Source organism: Zea mays, chromosome 10 (genome assembly GCF_902167145.1).
Source record: "Zea mays cultivar B73 chromosome 10, Zm-B73-REFERENCE-NAM-5.0, whole genome shotgun sequence".
Taxonomy (NCBI): Eukaryota; Viridiplantae; Streptophyta; class Magnoliopsida; order Poales; family Poaceae; genus Zea; species Zea mays.
The window spans coordinates 99,484,157-99,490,156 of NC_050105.1; positions in this window are offsets into that span (position 1 = coordinate 99,484,157).

Here is a 6,000-nt window from a genome sequence, read left to right on the forward strand (position 1 = left end):
TGACAATGAGAGTGCTATCCGCATGGCGGAGAATCCTGTTGAGCACAGCCGCACAAAGCACATAGACATCCGGCATCACTTTTTGAGAGACCACCAGCAAAAGGGAGATATCGAAGTGTTTCATGTTAGCACCGAGAACCAGCTAGCCGATATCTTCACTAAGCCTCTAGATGAGAAGACCTTTTGCAGGTTGCGTAGTGAGCTAAATGTCATAGATTCGCGGAACCTGGATTGAATTGTAGCATACATGTACTTATGCTTTTGATCATGTTCCTTTTTGCATTTTGTTGCTTATTATGGTGCTCAAGTTGTACAAACACTCCCTGGACCTCACAAGTCCGTTGCAAAGTGATGCACATGTTTAGGGGGAGATGTGTTACAACTTGACCCTTTGAGACTAACCATGTGCTTGAGTTTGATAATTTAGTCTCGAAGGAGGATTGAAAGGGAAAAGGTGGACTTGGACCATGAAAGACTTCCACTGCACTCCGATGAGAGGGTAACTAATTCCAAGTTCATCTCATGAAATCTTATTGCCATTTGCTCTTAATTGAAGACTTTGGTGAGGCAATGGGATTAAAAGGGCCAAGATTGATCCCGTTTTAGTGCTTGATGCCAAAGGGGGAGAAAATAAAGGCCAAAGCAATAAATGGATCAGCTACCACTTGAGAAATTTTGAAAAAGTATCATAGAGCTTTTGGTTTGTCAAAACTCTTGTATTGTCTCTTTTGTCAAAAGTTGGCTTCTTGTGGGGAGAAATGTTGATTATGGGAAAAAGGGGGAGTTTTTGAAATCCGTGGTCAAATTTCTTTGGAATGACTCTCTTTATGCTTCAACATGTGTGTTTGACTTAGAGATAGAGATTTGAGTTTGATTTGCAAAAACAAACCAAGTGGTGGCAAAGAATGATCCATATATGCTAAAATTGAATAAAACTCAAAGTTAAGTTTTTATTTGAAGTAGTTTTGCACTTGTTCCACTTGCTTTATGTTGTGTTGGCATAAATCACCAAAAAGGGGGAGATTGAAAGGGAAATGTGCCTTTGGGCCATTTCTAAATATTTTGGTGATTGAGTGCAAACACAAGTGCTTAAATGTGAAAATATGCCCATGGATGAACAAAGTGCAAATCACAAGTTAAGGTATGTTTCTAAGCCTTAGTACATTGGTTTTGTGTACTAATATTCTTGTCTAAGTGTTAGAAACAGGAAGAAGAAGAGGAGTGGAGGGCTGCTTCGGGCTGGGGCACCGGACTGTCCGGTGTGCACCGGACAGTGTCCGGTGCGCCAGACCAGCGCGGAGCAAACCAGCCGCTCTCGGGTTTTTCTCCGGCGACTTCGGCTAAAATTCACCGGACTGTCCGGTGTACACCGGACTGTCCGGTGAGCCAACGGTCGGCCGGGCCAACGGTCGGCCGCGCGATCGGCGCGCGACACGTGGCCGAGCCAACGGTCGGAAGGAAGCACCGGACTGTCCGGTGTGCACCGGACTGTCCGGTGTGCACCGGACTGTCCGGTGCGCCAGATCTGCAACGGTCGGCAACGGTCGGCTTCGCCATTTAAGGAAAGAAATCGGGCACCGGACAGTGTCCGGTGTGCACCGGACTGTCCGGTGCGCCCGACGACAGAAGGCAAGGATAGCCTTCCAGATGTGTTCTCAACGGCTCCTAGCTGCCTTGGGGCTATAAAAGGGACCCCTAGGCGCATGGAGGAGAACACCAAGCATTCCTTGAGCACTCTTGATCACTCACACATCAATCTTGCGCACTTGTTCGACATTCTAGTGATTTGAGCTCCGTTCTAGTGTGCTAGTCTCTTGAGCTCAAGTCTGGGTCTTGTGTGTGCGTATTCGCTGTGATCTTTGTGTCGTGTGTGAGTTGCTAATCCCTCCCTTGCTCTGTGATTCTCTGTGAACATCTTTTGTAAGGGCGAGAGGCTCCAAGTTGTGGAGATTCCTCGCAAACGGGATTGAGAAAAGAAAAGCAAGAACACCGTGGTATTCAAGTTGATCATTGGATCACTTGAGAGGAGTTGAGTGCAACTCTCGTCCGTTGGGACGCCACAACGTGGAGTAGGCAAGTTTTGTACTTGGCCGAACCACGGGATAACCACTGTGTCATCTCTGTGATTAGATTCTTGTGGTTATTGTGTTTTGACTCCTCTCTAGCCACTTGGCATAAACTGTGCTAACGCCTAATCAAGTTTTGTGGCTATAAGTTTAAGTTTTTACAGGATCACCTATTCACCCCCCCCCCCCTCTAGGTGCTCTCAATCTCCAGTGCGATTATGCTGCACTGTAATTAGAGGAACAATCGAATCTTTTGTTGTAAACATGTGCTGCGCGTAGCCATTATATAGTTATTTTTGTTGTGGTTATGCTGCTCATTAACTAAAGAACACTATCTGTCAATCTGTATAGTTTGCATTACATAAATTTATTTTATGCCTAGATTCGGGAAGCAAACATTCTCGTAACTCAAATGTTACATAAACTATAATTCTGCTTTCCTGCATGTCATATTTACATATCAGTGTAACTCAAATGTTTACCTTCACTGTTATGATATACATTCACTATTATGACTCCATCGATGGATCTGTCAAGTCATACATACAACCAGTACATACAAATTTATCATGTTGTTTTATATTTTGTCATAAGGCAGCATATGGTACTAATGTGTAGCTAACATTTTTCTTGGCTTGTAGGACAACACCAGGGATTTACGGTCTCTTGCACTGTACTACATCACATTCCATCGCAAGAACAAAGCCATCTCGCTCCTTGTAGACATCCAAAGATACAAGTTCTCATGCATGTAGTCTAGTTTAGATATGTTAGATATTATGTCTACAATATTTCATAAACTTCATCTAGAGTTATGTGCGTATTGTCGATGTTTAGAGTCCGACCGCACACCCATGGTTACCCCTTGCGGTGCTTTTGGGTAGGACGGTGCTGTTGATTGTAACTCAATGGTTCGTGCTGGACGCACGAGAGAGGGATCAACGATTTTCTGCAGGTTCAGGCCGCTTAGAGAGGCGTAATACCCTACTTCCTTGGTGAATCTATATGCGGTGGTGTTGGGGACTTGTTCTCAAATGCTATTAATTAAGAACAGGGCAACATAAAATGTTAAATGTTAATGCCCTTCGTCCGTTGAAGCATTATTTCCTTAAGGATTTAATGAACTTCGGACGAAGGTTAAAAACGGTACAATTACGAAGGTTGAATCTTCGTAATTGAACTTTCAGAGATTATATAAAACAATGCGAGATATGAAGCATTAAAGACAAGTAAATTATAAATGAACAACATCATTTGCATATTATATAAACTTGATGTATTCAAATATTAGATACATTTATACCTCTGCCTTGGCAAAGAATAATTTCCGAGTGATGCGATTGCAATTACAGGAATACGTGAACAGTAAAGGAATACTGTTCACTATTTATAGGCACAGGACACAGCCTGTGAGGAATTACAATCATGCCCCTCATAAAAGTTTACAACATTGACTCAGACCTTTATGGACTAAAAGGTCATTCTATCTTTAAGTCGGTTCGACCCTTCATCTTCGGATATGTTGTAATACCGAAGCTTCATGAATGGTACCTTCGGCGTCACGTACGAGCAACTTCAGCCGAAGCTGTCTCTTTCTGCAGGACCTTCGGCGACGAAGCATGGTCCCAACAGTAGCCCCTTCGTGGTGCTAGATCGTTTTTTGTAACGAGCTTGATCCGTGAAAAAAGTCTCTTAGGCTTCAGGAAGCCGAAGGTCCGAAAAACACCTTCCCTGAGCTCGTTGTCGAGAAACGATACAGTTTCCGAGCGCGTAGCGGTCCCACCCTGCAGGGTTACTATTTGGTCCCTGCGGTCCACCGCGCAGCGGGTGTGAGCAGCTGTTTGCCTGGTGTAAAAATCTTGACGATTCACCTTCTTACCTGCAGCACTATATAAACAGACGGGTAGGTGTGAAGTTACCACAACATTCATTGCTATTGCACTGTTTTGCTGCCAAAATTTTTAACCATAGCCGAAGCTTGACTCTCGCAATCAGACGAAGCTCCAGTTTAAAGCCTACTTCGTCAGAAGAAAAGCTTCGGGAGAGGAAGTTATTTAGTTCCCAAGAAATTCAGAATTAAATGGCCAGAGTGCGCTCTACCGCTAGAGTTGAGCGTGAGGGAGGCGAAGCCGAAGGAGCGGAGACTGTTCCTATCTCCAAAGCAATGCGACGATCCGGATTGGTGACCTCGGAAGGAATCTCCACTGCCGAGACAGAACAAACTGTTGCCGATACAGAACAAGTTGCTGCCGAAGCGGAGGAAGGAGATATTGGGGAAGCTGCTTCCGATGATGATTACCATATCGCCGTACCGAGCAAGCCCAGCCATTTGGACTTCGGAAAGTCGACAGTCTCCAAGGCTGATTTCTCCAAAATGGTGAAGTCGGGCTATTTCAGTGAAAATGAGAAGAAGCTGCTTCACTTCGGGGGGGAAGAAACTACCCCGAAGCCAGAAAAGGATGAAATAGTTATTTTTCAAGAGTTCTCTAAAAGCTGGGTAGAGGTTTCCTTTGAATAGAATGATTTCTGATGTGCTGCAAAGGTTTGGGATCTATTTTCATCAGTTGACACCTAACGCCATTGTCAGGCTTAGTGTTTATATCTGGGCTCTCCGAAGCCAGGCGGTGGAGCCGTTTGCCGACAGCTTCCGTCGAGTTCATGAGCTGCATTACCACACTAAGGCCAGAAAAGATGGATTGCATGAAAATTTTGGTTGCTATAATTTTGCTTATCGGAAAACCACGAAGTTTCCTGTAATCAGCTACCGAAGCAAATGGCCGGCAGGCTGGAAATCAGAATGGTTTTATGTCAAAGTTGACGAAGACAAAGACAAGCTGGTACAGAGCCCTCTTGAACTGATCTTCGGAGAAACAAGACCCCGATGCAAAATGGCAGTAGAAGGTCCAACTTGGGCTGCACTGGCTGAATGCAAAATTATTGCAGAACATATTGGCACTAGAGATTTAGTGCAGGAATTCCTGGCCTTCAGGGTTTTTTCAACTATGAAAGAGTGGACCATGCCGAAGCTTAAAGGGGAAAAGAAAGAGGGGGAACTTGTCAGACTGCCTTATTATTATAAGTTTAAAAAATATTTTAAAGCACCCTGCCAAGAATGGCTCGATACCATTGAAACAATGAGTAATGAAATTCTTGGAAATTACTCCAAAAAAGAGGACCAGCTGATGACAGCAGCCTTCGGCACTCGGCCGAAGCGAAGGCTGAACAGGGTGCTTGACGCTATAGGATTTGAATATGCTGACTATGGTCGAGTGGGCAGGGATGCTGGAGGTCCGAAGCGAAAAAGAATTGCCAGCGCTACTGACGAAGAGGTCGGCAAGGTAGCCAAAAAGAAAAAGAAAGATTCTGAAAAACTTAGCCCTGAAGAGGTAAACCCTGAACCGAAGGTGGCTACTACAAGAAAGAGAAAAAGTGCATCTCTAGAGCCGGAAACGCTGGTTCGAGAAGAATATACTCCTGCTACTCCTTCTGCTGTTGAAGTAGAAGAGATTATGAAGGTAATGACTGAACCCTTGCCTATCAGGCTAAGTCCGCTGGCACTGGAACTGACGAAGTTTTTTCAGAAGGACAAGGCAGCTTCGGCAGCAGAAAGTCCTGCGAAGCCGAAAAACGGAGAATTATTCAAGTGACAGATGTGATCCATCAGACGCCGCCACCGGCGACGGTGTCAAAAATTGTCTTTGCCGAGACTGCCGAAGTCGAAGGCGCCGCAGCCGAAGCCACTGGAGTGGAAACCACTGAAGCTGAAACCGGCGAAGCCGAAGCTACCGGGGCTGAAGCCGGGACCACCGAAGAGTCGAACCTGGAAACCACACTTGAGGTTATTGACAATATACTCCTGAAAATGGCTGAAAAAGAAGCTACTGTGGCTGCAGTGAACACGACAACTGAAAAGGGGAAAGAGCAAATTGATGAA